This window comes from Coloeus monedula (genome assembly GCF_965178545.1).
Source record: "Coloeus monedula genome assembly, chromosome: 1".
NCBI lineage: Eukaryota > Metazoa > Chordata > Aves > Passeriformes > Corvidae > Coloeus > Coloeus monedula.
Genome location: NC_138781.1, coordinates 134,057,351 through 134,072,123, shown reverse-complemented (window position 1 = coordinate 134,072,123; position 14,773 = coordinate 134,057,351).

The window sequence follows — 14,773 nt, the reverse complement described above, 5'->3', positions numbered from 1 at the left end:
GGCCAGAGAATTCAGTGCCAAGCACTGTCTGCTCTCCAGCTGTTATCATGTTCAGTCCTAGGCTAAGGAGGATAATGCAAAGGAATGTAAAAAAATGGAGGGACAGATGTGATTTTATCTGTTATTGATTTTAACAATAATTAATACGATTAATAATTCAATATTTAATATAAGAATTAATAGATGCCTACTTGAAATAAAGAATCACTTCTGCTAATTGACAGAACTAAAAGCCTCAATCCAAACAGAGCATAGCTTTGGAGAAATTTCTATCCAAATTTCTATCCAACCCTGTATGAGAAACTAAAATAATTTCTGGGAACGAATGTCAAAGTTTTGGCCTGCTTCTGAACATTGTGCTTCTTTGGAGAAATTCTACCTAAAATACTCCCAGAGAACTTCTACTTACAGATGGGATTTGAGATTGAGACTAGCAGTAAGTGATTTGGACAGATATATCCCACTAATGCTGCCGTTATCCTGGCTCCAGACCTGTGGGGGCTGGTTCAATGCCCCAGTGCTACTCCAACCCGAAGACAACCAGGTTAAATTCCTGGCCATATTCTGTAGGGTCCTAGACAAAGAACTTAGTAGCACTGGTATGCCTAGAAGCCCCTGGATCCACAAATTATCTGCAAACTTGCTGAGTGCACCCTGTCCCATCATCCTTGTCATTAATGAAGGCGTTATGCAGTACTGGTCCCAGTATCGGTCCCTGTGCTGCACCACTTAGTGACTGGCCTCCAGCTGGCCTGGAGAGGCTGAAAGAGCTGTGACTGTCCAGCCTGGAGCAGAGAAGGCTCATCAGTGCATTTTCCTATAAAGATAGGGACAGGAAAACGAAATTCTACAGATATGCATATGATTTCTGAATATGGTCACTCACTGCAACACAAACAGGGAACTGAAAACAAGATTTTAGGATATGTATGCTCTACAAAAGCCAAAACACAATCATCAAAGGATGCAATAAAACAAAGGGACATTTTATGTATTTTACTGTGAGAGGTTTTGCCTTCAGAGACTGATTGTACAAATCACTTTAAAATCAATGGGAATTGCAAGATTGAGTTTTCTACATGGGGTATGTATACTCTCAGAAAATTTAAAGACTCTTTATTACCCTCAATTTAAAAAATAAACAGACAGTTTATACATTTTCTTGATCTGTTTCCATGCTCAGTTATATCAATAAAAGCAAAAGAATGATTGTATTCTTTGGTGCCAGTCTGTTGAGCTCTGGAGCAATGCTACTTGGTGTGAGTACAGGATCTAACAGTATGAGATAAGAAGTTTACTCTTTTCATTTCAGTTACCATGAGAGCTGTGGGAATGAATCACCATTTCTTCTCTCCTTTTTTCCCTTTTCCTTTCCCATTTCTTTTTCAGTTTCTTTTCATTTTTCTTTTCCTTTTTCCATTTCCTTTTCCTCTTCCACTTCCTTTTCTTCTTTTTTGTACAGTGTTGGGGAAGATGAAACAGGAAAGCCTTATAAATATGATTGCCTGACAAAAGATTTTGGGAATATGAAAACTATAAGCGACATCGAAATGAAAGCCACCTTTGAGATACCAAGTCTTAGTTACTGAACAACTGGAAAACAATGGTATGGCCGACTGAAGGTAATCCCCTCTTGATTGAACAATACCCTCTGCTTGCAGGCAGGTCCAAGGGTCAGAGCAGACCCTACTAGCTCAGCAGAAGGGGTCCAAAGAGTAGTTTTTAGAAGTTAAGATGTAACACTCTATGGTAATATAAGAACTCTTATAGGCTGTATGTAAATGCTATAGGATTTGTATCTTGTATTAGATTGGTTAGTGACAATTAGAATATTCAGTACAGAAGATGATTTATTGTATTGTAACCAGGACTTCAGACACTCTTACTATACACTCTTACTATACACACTCGTACTACACTCTTACTAGACTCTCTTACTATAGACTCTTACTATTCTCTCTTACTATTCTCTCTTTGCTTACCCGCTTACTCTCTTGCTCTCTTGGGCCTGCTCAGAGCTGCCAGCTGCAGCTCTAAGCAGTGCCCCTGTACCCACGCCCTTTGCAATAAACCGCATGTTCCAAGATCTGACTACAGAGATCTCTCATCTCCATCCGTCTACGTCCGGTCCAGACTGAACACCCTGCTCCTGCAGTCCAGAGCTCTAAGTGTGGATTCCTTCTCTGGGAAAGATTTTAATCTGAAGAATGAGTCCCCCTATGATTACAGGCTTCCTGAAACTGCATTCTACATTTGAAGAATTGAGTCCTGAAGCAGGTACTATACTACAGTGGGTGATAATGAGAGAAGTATGGGAAGAATTAGAGGAGGAAGAACATTATGTATTCAAATCCCTCAGGCTGCTTTGAAAATTGTATCCATGATTATTAGTGAATGTCAGTGACTTAAATTCTTACTTACTAGGATAGTCCTTATAAATATTACCCCAGGCATAGCAAGGACAGTCACAGGCATTTCCTAGTTACTTACGTAAGGAAGGCTGTCAACTCAAATAAAAAATGGTTAATTAAAGTTTCAGATCTCATTTAAAAAAATACAGTTCTGTGAGTCTCCTCACTGTCCAAGTCAGAGAACAGTTTTCCTAGATGAAGTGTAGCAAATTTGGAAAGGTCAGTTTTTCATTTGAATGCTAATCAGGAATAATTTTGATTTTCTACAGACCTGAATAATGAAGTTATTATTTTCCTTCTTTTTGGATATAGATTAGATGACTAGATCTAGATATTTCTGGTGGACATATATCAGTATTTAGATGACTTTATGTTTATATTTTGATTATTCTGCCATTAAGTGGCCTCCCCAAATCCCTGACATCTGTGACAATTATTGACAAACATGGCAGCACATAAGTAGATAGAAAGTAAATATTTCTATTGCAGACATTCCTAGAAATATTAATCATGGAATATCAGTCTGTTTTGCTAGATGCTTAACAGCTGCAAGACAAATGGCAAAACTCACTGGTGAATTATATAATTCTCCTAATTTCTGTTTAAAAAATACATAATAGAGATATAATGAAATTCCTCCTCCCTGCATACTTCTTGATAAATGACTGCTTCTCTTTACCTCAAATAATGTCCTCAGTAGTTAAGGGATAATAAAAGCAAATATCCTGGAGACAGTATAGCTGCACCATCCAGTCCCTTGTGACATGCTTTCAGTGAATCTGAAACCTATAAATCCATATCACTAACTTTATTGTATCATGGAGTGCATTCATTGCCTTGTGGTTGGTTCATAAAAAGGCTATTTTCAAAAGGTCATTGGTATCTGACATCTAATTAGGGATTGTTCTCAAACTCTTTTGCTCTTCAAAGATTGAAAATTGTTGCAAATGGAATTGTCTGTAGGATAGACAGTGTTTGTTGGAACTAAAGAATTTTCCAGCTTAAAAAAAAAATGCACTAAAAAGCTATTCCATAATGATTGTACCATTTGACTGAAAAGAATCTAAAATCACAGGACTCTGTTAGATCTCAGAAAAAACTGATTACCTTGTTCTAAAGTAATTTCTGCTTTCAGTTATTTCATTCTAAATATATAAGCAGTTGTTAACTGTAAATAAAAGATTTCGGCATTGTTGTTGTTTATAGGCTCAGAGAACACTGTCTTTCAAGTAGAAATTAGAGTTTTTTCACCAAAATAAGATATTTTTCAATCCCCTCCAACACCAAATTGATTTTATACCCTACGTTGATTTTTATTTCTAATCTGTTCATGCTGGGCTGCCTTATGCCGTTCTATATAGCTACTACATCTGTGCCATCTTGTGGTCTGCACAAAGCTTGTAATGTTTTCTACTTCGGAAATTAATCAGAAGTGCAACAGCTTGTCATCAGCCACAGCCAAGGGGGGATGGCTCAAGTGGCACCCTCCTAAGCAGTGGTCCAATTGCTCTGTTAAGGAGAGGATGTCTCACAGACAGACACACGCCCAAAGCGAAGCTTCAAGTCTGCAGGCTACTGGTTTGGCAGGCACAGAGAGCAAAGCATGTCAGGATGCCATTGTGTTAATGTCCAGTGATCTTTTTGTCTTCAAATTGCAATCATTTCCTACCTGGAGTTTCAATAATTCATAGCAAAACTATATGTAAGCTTTTCTCTAAGGTCCTGCATTTTTTCCAACACAGAGGATTTATAACCAACCCTCCGCCATTGCAATCAGATTCACCTGTGGATTTGAATGTTGGCTGAAGTTCCTCATTGTGGGCTTGGTGCTCTTCTTGCCATTCTTTTTGTTCTTTGCTTTTAGGAGCAGGAGCAGATGGATCCAAAAAGGGCCAGATAGGTATGATTCCAAGTTCACTTATAACCCCAGAGCCAAGGAATTGCTTGTTCTGATGTAGGACTGCCCTTTTAATCCCAGCATTAACATACTGCTTTGAAAGCAGTGTATCCCATTGAGAGAAGAAGTGGTTTTACTTAACTGCCATGCAGTTTGGTATCCCTTTGGCTTCTATATGTCCAGCTGCAAACTAGAAATGCCTTTTGACTACACATGTTTTGTTTTTCATGCTGCAGAATGGTGGTGTTCAAGGTGGTCCTTCCACATTCTTAGTAGCTGCTGTCCTAAAATTGCATTTGCTTTTTCTTACCTTTACTGGGAGACAACTCTGCTTCCTGGTAGTTATTTCCCCCCGTTTTCCAGCCTAAACATATTCATGGCCAGGTTATTTTCATGTCTTGCTGTGTCAGCTAAAAGTCCTTTTCCTTCCCAGAGGTTTTGTCTTGATAGCTTTACAGAGAATAATTGTTTCTTCCTTCAGCTTTGATTCTGCTGAGCTAATTAAGTTAAACTTCTTAGTGTTTCTCTCATTAAAAGAAGTGTCAGTTAGTTCCCTCATCATGTCTGCTTCTGTGCACTGATACTCATTTGCTCCTCTTTTTCAAAGCAAGGAACAAGGGTTTTATGCCACCTTTCAGAAAGGGCTCACAAGGAAAACGTCATTACATATCCGTCCTCTTTTCTAAAATTAGTGCAGAATCACAGAATGTGTCAGGTGGGAAGGTACTACAGTGGGTTGCTGTCGGGGTCCCTTCCCCCCTGCCATGTAGCCCTGGGAGAGGGGCCCTGGGGGGAGACACGGGGTTTCCCTGCCCCTGGTCAGCCTCATTCCCCATTGGTTGTTTTGTGTTCCCCTGCGCTGGCAGAAGGACCCTCGGGTCCCGTGATTGCAGCAGTTCCTCAGCATAGCCCCGGCCATGTGGCTGGAGAAATAAACATCTCTCTGAAACATCTATCAAGAATCGGTCCATAGATATTTCTTTTCCATGGGACTCCTGGTTTGATACATCATGTTACAGAATCCCCACTGTAAAAAATGGTGGGGAATTGTGAGCAGAATGATCCCTGATCCCTAAGCAACTGATGTGTGAGTAAACCCTAGAAACTTTGGATTCCTCTTCTTGTTTTTGTTTTGCTATTCCATATCTAAACTATGGAGGAACCGTGGGAAGACTCTTGGCTCTCAGAGCCGCATATGGACATTTATCTTAAACTTTAAAAGATTCACGAACAACGATTTGTAAATTTTAGCTTAATTCAAGCTCAAAAGAAACTGAAACACTTCCTGGCATGGTTGTTTAAGAACTTTTTCTACGTTTCTTGGGATTTGATTCTTACCAAAGACTTTTGGAACACCATTTGGACACAGTTAATTTCTGAGTCAAAATACATGCTGATGGAAGAATATTTTCGTGAATATTATTTAATTACCGAGACTGTTGAGCAATGTCAGCTGTGTCTTGGTGAAGGGAAGCCTGGCTCAGGGACTGTGCGGCCTCAGCCACGTGCACCAGGCACTCTGCGAGCAGCAGCGAGGCAGTTCCCATGCATGGGCAGAGCCATGCGAGCCGCAGTGTCGGTGGCGGAGCGAGGCGTGGCGGGAACCCGCCCGGCCCAATGCAGCGCATGGTGGAGAGAGCCCCGTGAACACCCGGCCGAGAGAAGTGGCAGCGCAGCTGAGAGCAGAAGCAGTGGAGCGCAGAGAGCTGAGCAGCCTGGCCCGGCCCGCGTGGCCCCGAATGCGACCCCGGAAAGAGCACGCAGCCACGAGCAGCCCCGACAATTCCAACACGGGAGCGACCAAAAGCGAAAGAGAAAGCAAAAGCAGAGCGAGACAGAAAACAGCAGCCATTCGGAAAAAGGGAAAGATCACCGTAGCTAAGGTTTTAGGAATAGTAAAATGGTATAATGTTAAACAAAATATGGTTTTATAACAAGATGTGACAACCAAGAAGACATATTCGTTCATAGAACTGCTATTAAAAAGAATAACCCTGAAAAATGCATCCCAAGCTTGGGAGATGGAGAGGTGGTGGAATTCAAAATTGTACAAGGTAGAAAAGGGTTGCAGGCCGCGGAGGTCACTGGGCCTGGTGGTGTTTCTGTAAAAGGCAGTATATATACTAAAAATCATAGTCATGTTAGACAAAGTCTCCATTGTAGCCCCCCCCTACAGTCTTCCTTTCCTGGTCCCACCTTTCCCTTTTTCACTGTGTCCTATTACCCCCAGTTTATTCCTAATCCATTTTTCACCCCATGGCTTCCCTATACAATTCCATTTCCCTACAACTCCTCTCCGATGCTGAGGGGGGGATGAAAAAGGGGAGGGAAGAAATTAAACCCTCTCCTGCATCAGTTTCGCCACAAAGCATGCCCGGAGAGTCCTGTCTCCCTTCTGTCAGCCTTAAGATGTTCCAGAGAATCTGTTTGGACATTTAAAGACTCAGGAGGGTGGCTTGTTTTGTTTTGAAACTGTTCTTGTTATGTTTATCCAGTTGTTTTCAATGTTAAGTTTTAAATCTCTTTTTGTTAAAAATAAACGGGTGAAATGTTGGGGTCCCTCCCCCTGCCATGTAGCCCTGGGAGAGGGGCCCTGGGGGGAGACACGGGGTTTCCCTGCCCCTGGTCAGCCTCGTTCCCCATTGGTTGTTTTGTGTTTCCCTGCGTGGGCAAGGACCCTCGGGTCCTGTGATTGCAGCAGTTCCTCGGCAGATCCCGGCCATGCGGCTGGGGAAATAAACATCTCTGAAACACCTATCAAGAATCCGTCCATATATATTTATTTTCCACGGGTCTCCTTGTTTGATGCATCGTGTTACAGAATCCCCACTGTAACAGGTCACCTGGTCCAACCTCCCTGCTCAAGCACATGGCACCAGATTGTGTCCAGATGGTTCTTGAATATCTCCATTAGGGAGATTCACAACCTCCCTGGACAATCTATTCCGGTGAAAGGTCACCTGCACAGTAAAGAATTTCTTCTTCATACTCAAGTGGAATTTCCTGTGCATCAGTTTCTGCCTTTTGCTTCTTGTCCAATTGCTTGGCACCACTGACAAGAGCCTGGCTCCATCCTCTTGACAGCCTCCCTTCAGAGACTGATAGACATTGATGAGGTCCCCTCTCAGTTGTCTCTTCTCAAGGCTGAACAGGCCTTTCCTCATAAGTGAGGTGCTCCCATCCCCTCATCATCTTCATCCTCCGCTGGACCTGTTCCAGGAGCTCAGACAATACTTTCTAGGTGCTTTTGTTTCTTTGAAAATAAATCCCTGGTTTATCATCTCCCCAGATGATGCACTCTCAGTCTGTAGCACAAATCTCATTGCAAGTCCAAGGGGAAGGATCTTACAACATATTTGATGAAAGATCATTACACTGCTTTGACTCCATGCCCTAAAGTTCCCTAGATCCTCCTGAATGATACCACAGCCTTCTGCTTTGTCACATCATGCCAATATCAATTAAAAATAACATTTTAAAGTAGGGATGAAAGCTCTGTGTTGATTGTTTCTGCCCAGCACAGTAACCTATTTTCTTAATGAGTTGAAAGATGACCTGGCAGTGCTGTCAATTGGACTTGAGTCCGGAAGGTTTTGTGGTGTTAGTGCAGCCCTGAAAATTCTTCTGAAAGTGTCCATGCTCAAGGAAAGTAGGAGTCACCCCCTTCCCTGCACTTGCTGGGTACTGAAGCCCTCCCTAGAGCATACAGTTGCAGGCCAGGGGAGGATTTCCCCAGGAGGAAGGGAACTGCCCTGCAGCACTGGCTGGGTAACACAGTTCAGGGTCCAAGGCAGTATTGCATTCATTTGCTGTGCAGCCCTGGAGCACCTGGTCAGAAAATCCCTCAGGAATCTATGGAGTTGAAGGGGAAGGAACAGTGTAAGTGCTGTTACAGAAGATGATTAACCCACCACAAACCCACAAGAATCTCTACTACTAATTTCCTTCCAGTATAGCAATTTTCTTTTCAACAGAATCAGTTTGTCATCTGTCTTGTTCCAAACTTCATGCATTTTTCCATTTCTCTTATGAGTTCCTTTACCATTTATCTAGCAGATATGGTCCCAAGTGACAGCACATTAAATGTTTTCCTGAAGTTCAGATGGATGAGATCTGCATTTCCTATTCAAATCTCTCAGCACATCAAAGAAGCTTGGTCTGGCATGATCTACCATTGGTAAACATATGCTGCCTTTGATCTCATTTTCTATTAACTTCTGTGAGCCAAAATTATAAGAGATGTGCAGTGTTTCTAATTAGAAATCAGAATTCCCATGAGTCTCATTTTTTATTTTTATTTTTGTTCCCTTCACAGTTGCTTATGCATTCATGAGTGGCAATGCAAGTGTAAATAAGTATACATATCATGTTCCTGAAAAGCAGGAGATTAACAGCTGAGGTTGCTGAACTCCATTAATCTACAGATCAGGTACAGCACAAGCTACAGCCTTAGGAAATGCTGCTGCTCTGGAGAAATCAGGACAGGAATAGCTCATGCAGAGGGTCTAGAACTAGGGCTCTCCCCTGCCCAGCTGGGCAGCTTGGGCACAGCCACGGGCTGCCCTCCGGCCATAGGGGCAAGTGCTCTGCCTGCAGTGGGCCCTTCTATGGAGTCTCTGAATAGCACATGGCTCTAAGGTTTTTATTTTCAGTAGCTGACTTTTGTCTTAACTTTCATGGATCTGCTATTTTTCACTTCTCATCTGGTGCAATTTTGCTGTAAAAAGAATACAAAATCCAAAAGGTTTTCACCTTTTAGCCAAATGACCCAGGCTGCAGGCATGCTCTGGTCTCCCCTTTGAACAAAAAGCTGCCATGAGACAAATACTCCTCCTTTATTTTAGATTTTATTTTTCACATTATGGCCTATCTAGCCAAAGCTCTAGGTAATTTTCTCCAGCCTCTCTGAATTAAAGTGCTAGAACAGTATATTTTCAGCAAATGTGCCTTCTGCTGGCTCTCAACCAGAATTAGTTGAATAGAATAATAATGTTTGAATAATCTTTCCAACTTCCCACATAAAAGTGTTTGCTCAGAACTAAACAAGTAAACCATCAAATATGTTTGTGAATAATGACTTGACAAAAGTTGTAAAACATTAAGATGACATTGACAAATACTCTACTTTAACATGTAAAAGGGACAGAAAATGTATGTTACTTTTTTAGAAAACAGAGTTTATACATCTATTATTTATATTTTGGAGAATAAACATGATGCTTATATTAATTTTAACTCATTTTGAACTTATCATATTTAAATAAAAATAAAAATTGTCATATGATGAAACAGCATGAAGGTGGTTTGAATAACATAACTTTTTTGTTTTATTTGCTTTGAAGTTGCCGCTGAGTTTCTGACATGGAACACATCAGAAATTCTGAATCTTGCCTAACAAGTCATTAAAACAAGAAATTTAAAGCTGTGCAAAGCTAGTCTCCTATTTCCCTCTGATGACATTCAGCAATTCTGTTTAGTCTTTAGAAAGCTGTGGTGCATGGAAAGACGTTTACCAGCCACATCAGGTTCATCTTATTTTCTTTCCCTCCGTTTTGTATTTCAATTCCTACAATTCAAAGGGCGTGAACAGGTTAAATGAGCGCGGCAGAAATAAAATGCAAACATATACAAACTCCATCTGCACAAAGAGCATTGCCCACACTAAGCCTTTCTCATGGATAAGAATTTGGGAATTAACGAGGGTTAGTAGTGTTTGCTGTATATTTGATTAAACCATGGAAGCTATTAACAGGACGATGACTTAAGATACCTACTAATGGGCTATCAATTTCTACAAACCACAAATTGAAGCTGGAAAAGTGCTTACAGAGAGAGAGAGAGAGAGACACGGGCAGTGTTTGCAGAAGCTGGCACAGTCTGTTGAACACTCCTGTCTGCTGAATAGCACTCTGTGTTTAACTGCAGCATCTTTAATAACTCAAAGCTGTTAGCTCCTGATTTCATTTTTTAAGGTTGAAAGTGATTTATTTTCAGAAGCGATTACAAGGAGGGAGCTTTAATTTTGATGAATATAAGATGAAGTCCTGTGATGGATACCATGCATAAAAAATTACAAATATGGCAGATTTAATAACCTCCCCATTTGTCTTTTCTCAGATCTTTGATTTGGCAATATGATTATTCTTAGGCAATTCCAGTTTCTTGACTGAGCGAGGTTTTAATGTCTGAAACCTTTGTAGAGATAAAAAAGTTTACAAAGATATGTAGCAGATGTATTTTCCCCCTTCTATTATTATTCTTGTAAATATTCACAGGAGCCCAGTCTCTTTTATCTATAACAGACAAGATCCTCGTAGCCCCAGGGTCTTGGTCCACAGGAGTCTCTCCCTTCAGTTGCCTCTGCAGTCATGTTATTGCCATGCCAGCTTCCTTCCCACAAACCTTCTAGATTTGCACTTTGCAAAGCATTGGATGGTCCATCCTGGTTGTGGCTATCCTGCCTATCTGCTCAGCAGACAGAAATGGAAAACAGGAGTCTGCCTGGGAGGTGGCATGCACTAGAGGAAAATCTATGCTGAATTTAAGGATAGCTGGTGAATAACATATAAATTCTCCCTTCCTGTTTTGTAGCTCACACTCAAACAGTCTGCACTGCGCTCCCTGCTTCTTGCATGTGGCAATAAAATGTGTATTTATGGCAGAGTCCTTGACTCTCAGCATACCCTTAATTAACAGCTAAAATTTACCATCCTTTCTTGCTTTGTGTTGCCAACAATGAGGAACATAAGGCAGTTGAACGGTAAACAAAAATATTTATCAGGTGGATCTCACTTGAAAAGGAAGCAAGTTATGTGTAAGACAATTCAAAGACACTAAAGCAGCCCTTAGTAAAGGAACATTACCACTGCCCATTGCAGCCTGGGAATAACTCCTCTGCCAACTCTGGACTGTCTAGAGCAAGGGCAAAGGTGCATCTGCAGAAGCCCCAGGACCTACTGGAGAGGCTGTAGCCAGATCTTACATGTCTCACCGGCCTGCTGAGGTTCCTGAGCTGCACAGAGGGTATGCACCCTCTTCTTCTCTCCAGGACAAAGGGCATTATTTGCTACACAGGTGACACATGCCCAGAATGTGCTGGTCTTTCCATTATAACCCCAGAGCACTTCAGCTGCTGCTGCTTCTCATGCTATCCTTCAGGGGGAAAGCCACACTGCCTGTAGTGTGCACACTGCCTAATTACATCTCCTTGCCAAAGGTCAGATATTCATAGGTGTGCTCAGTAATAAAAGTCGGTAATCTCTGGCAATAAGCCTTGATTCTTGTATTGGTATTTGTTTTACAATTTTTTTCCCTGTCCTTCAGAACATTTGTTGCTTTAGAATGAACCAAAACCAGCCTGACAAATATTTGTCAGTGGTTACCTCTGACAGTTTCCCACCCACAAATCTTTTGCTTCAACTCCCTTTGGCCCTGCTGTGTCCTGCCTGTCCTGAAAGCTGAGCATTATTTCTTAGTTCTTTTCCTTGTGTTTGTGAAAATGGGCTTCCAGCTGAAGCAAATCTCCATCCACTTCAATTGCAAGAGCAGGCCGGGAAATTACACAACAGGTCTGCAATGCGATTCCATCCTCTCTCTAATTCCCTATTAACCTCAAGAGAACCAATTAATATTTTTACCATGCTTCAAGTACATTCATTCTTTGGAAAGCTTTTTCTTGTTAATTGAGATACTGTCTATGTATTTTTCAACTTCAGGCCTTACTCCTCCCTCCTAATTTTTTAGATAAGCTTCTTTTCCTAATCTACTCATTTCTCTCTGATCACCTCTTTAAAAGCAGAAGGGCCTCATTTAGCCAGCACTCACTTCTAACATGAAAAACTAGATTAAAGCTGGGGTGTGCTGTAAATTTATAGCATTAACCAGTATAGTTTCGTATCAATATTTAACAGTTTGACAATCTTCCATCTATAAAATGCCATATACATGCAGCTGTAATGTCTGTCTTGTAATACATTTTTGTTCTGAAAGATGGAGTAAGAGACTCACACCTAGAAACTGTGGTAGTGGTAGTGGTACAAGTGTCTGTCCAGCATTTGTATAACTGTGTCAGATGAACAGAGTATAGAAAACAAAGGATAAAGTTAAAAAGGTAAGAAATTTCCTGTAGGAAAATTTCTAATTTGGGAAATGAAGCTTCATTAAAAACTGAACTATCTGAAAAATGCATTGCTTTTCATGAAATTCTAGGATGAAAATAATTGAAAAGCATTTTAACAATGTCAGCGTGATTAATTTGGATCCTTTTCAGAATAAATTGTTTCATGATTGAAACTCAAACCTCTTTACTAGTTAATTATCTTAGGGTAATGCATTTCAAATTTCCTGAAACAGCATCTCCTCTAGAAAATGTCTCTTAAGAAACTATAAAATGTTGATTTTGTTCCCATTCAGAACGAGCAAAACTTTCAAGGAGTCAGAACTTCCCTACAAATTCTAATTGGAATGATGTTATAACAAAGGTAATTTGAGAGTCTCAGTGGATACAGTAGTAATATTTAGAAATTAATTCCAAGGATTATGAATTAGTACCTACATGCTTCCATCACTTCTGCCTAAGTAAAATTTTGTGGGAAAGGTAATATGTTTTTTGTTCTGTGTCTTTCTGGAAGAAAAGCCAAGTGCTCTTGATCTCTCTCTCTCTTGCTGATGTCTTAACACTGATGTCAGTCTAGATCTATAGTGTTGTAAACGATGACTGAACCTGACTGTGTTGTCTTATGTTTAATGTTGGTGACCTTCAGGACGCCTCACAGAAATGTGCTGGTGTAAAATGGTAAATATGTACCACTGGAAGACATTACTGGGACATACATCAGGGCTAGTTGGTTCATTATTGATCTTACAACCCACGAGTCATTTCTGTCATGTATACGGCCACCAGTCAAAACTTCTGCACCTGGCAATCTGCTGATTCTGGGAACTTTACTAGTAGGTCATGGGACAGAGTAAAACACTGGCTAGTTCTGCTGCCTATACAGTTTTAACAAATGAGGTTAAAGCTTTGTTTTGTTTCCAAAATAAGCAAATTCAAGCAAACCTGTAGAGAAGAAGGGTATGATTAGTTGCTGATGATACTTGCACAAAATTCAGTTGGGTTAGCACATCTCCATTTACACTACAGCCATAGGTTTAGACAATCACCTAATTATCAAGATGGTAACTATTTATTCATTATCATTATATATCAGTTAATTGTCTTAGTGGGAACTGAGTTCTCCCTCTTACTGGAGATTTTCTCTCTCATTAACTCAGTGACCCTTTCCTTCTGCTCACTTTCCTGAGTAATGTAACTCCCATGAGGAAACAACAGTATAATGGAGAGAACTGCCTAGTGAAATTTTCCTAAGATGGCTGAATGATTTGGCAGCTGCACTGGTTTCAGTCAGACTTATAGGTCTAAATGCAAGTCTTTGCTTTGGTTTTGTACTTCAGAAATAGCAATCAGAGGTATCCTTGGTGCCTATGGAGTGGTTTCCATAAATAAACTCTTTCTTCTCCTTTCCTTTTCTTCCTTCCCCCTTCCTTCCCAGGTTCCACTGACAAGTCCTTTGTCTAACTGTAAGATACATATTAATCTAACTAGTACTAATTAACATGTCCATCTTTAGTTTGAAGGATGAAAGTGGTTCTTGATTGGACGAGGAAGGGAATATGAAGAAAGATCATTACATATAGAAGACAGGTCTGAGGTTGAGACTGGGAGAACTTCTACACCCAGATACAAAAAGGGCTGCATATGCTGGTTTGGAAAAGTTAGCTTCAGAACTAGAGGGATGGAACTTCAATTCATCAGCAAAACCCCTTGGAGTTTAGTCATTGCATTTTTGAAATACTGAAATTTAGCAGAGGATGAATTTGGCAGCTGTAGAAACTTAAAAGAAAATAACAAAAGAATTTATACTTCCTTGTTGTACAGACAATTTCACCATCAAAGCAGGCAAGAGATTTTTATTCCTCTCTCCACTTTGCTTTTGTGTGTATCTTGCAGGAGCTATAGTTTATAGTCTCTTAAACTGTCCATCAACACTGAAAAAACCCATGGATTGGATGGTTTGGCAGAGGTTTTGAAAAAAAAAAAGCATTAGTGGAAAGGCATTTGATGCACATTTGCTAGCCTAGCAGTGAATATGAACAGAACTATGCATGAAAACATCTTCTGTGAGCAGGGAAACATCATTAAGACACTCTATTTCCCTTAGGACTACATACTTAATCAGGGGCAAAATTACAGAAATATTCATTTTCTCCCCTTGCTAAGGATATGACCAGGGTGCAGCCATCCTCACCTTTTGGCACTTCTGTGAGACCTGTTCTTCCCAACATTTTTGACTGAGCAGTTCCTGAAGTCTCTCATGTTTGTGGGCCAGAAATTCTGATCTCTTGTAGACTTCAGGTGTACTTAGAAATTATAAACACATTGCTGAGTATTCTGAGTATTTCCCAA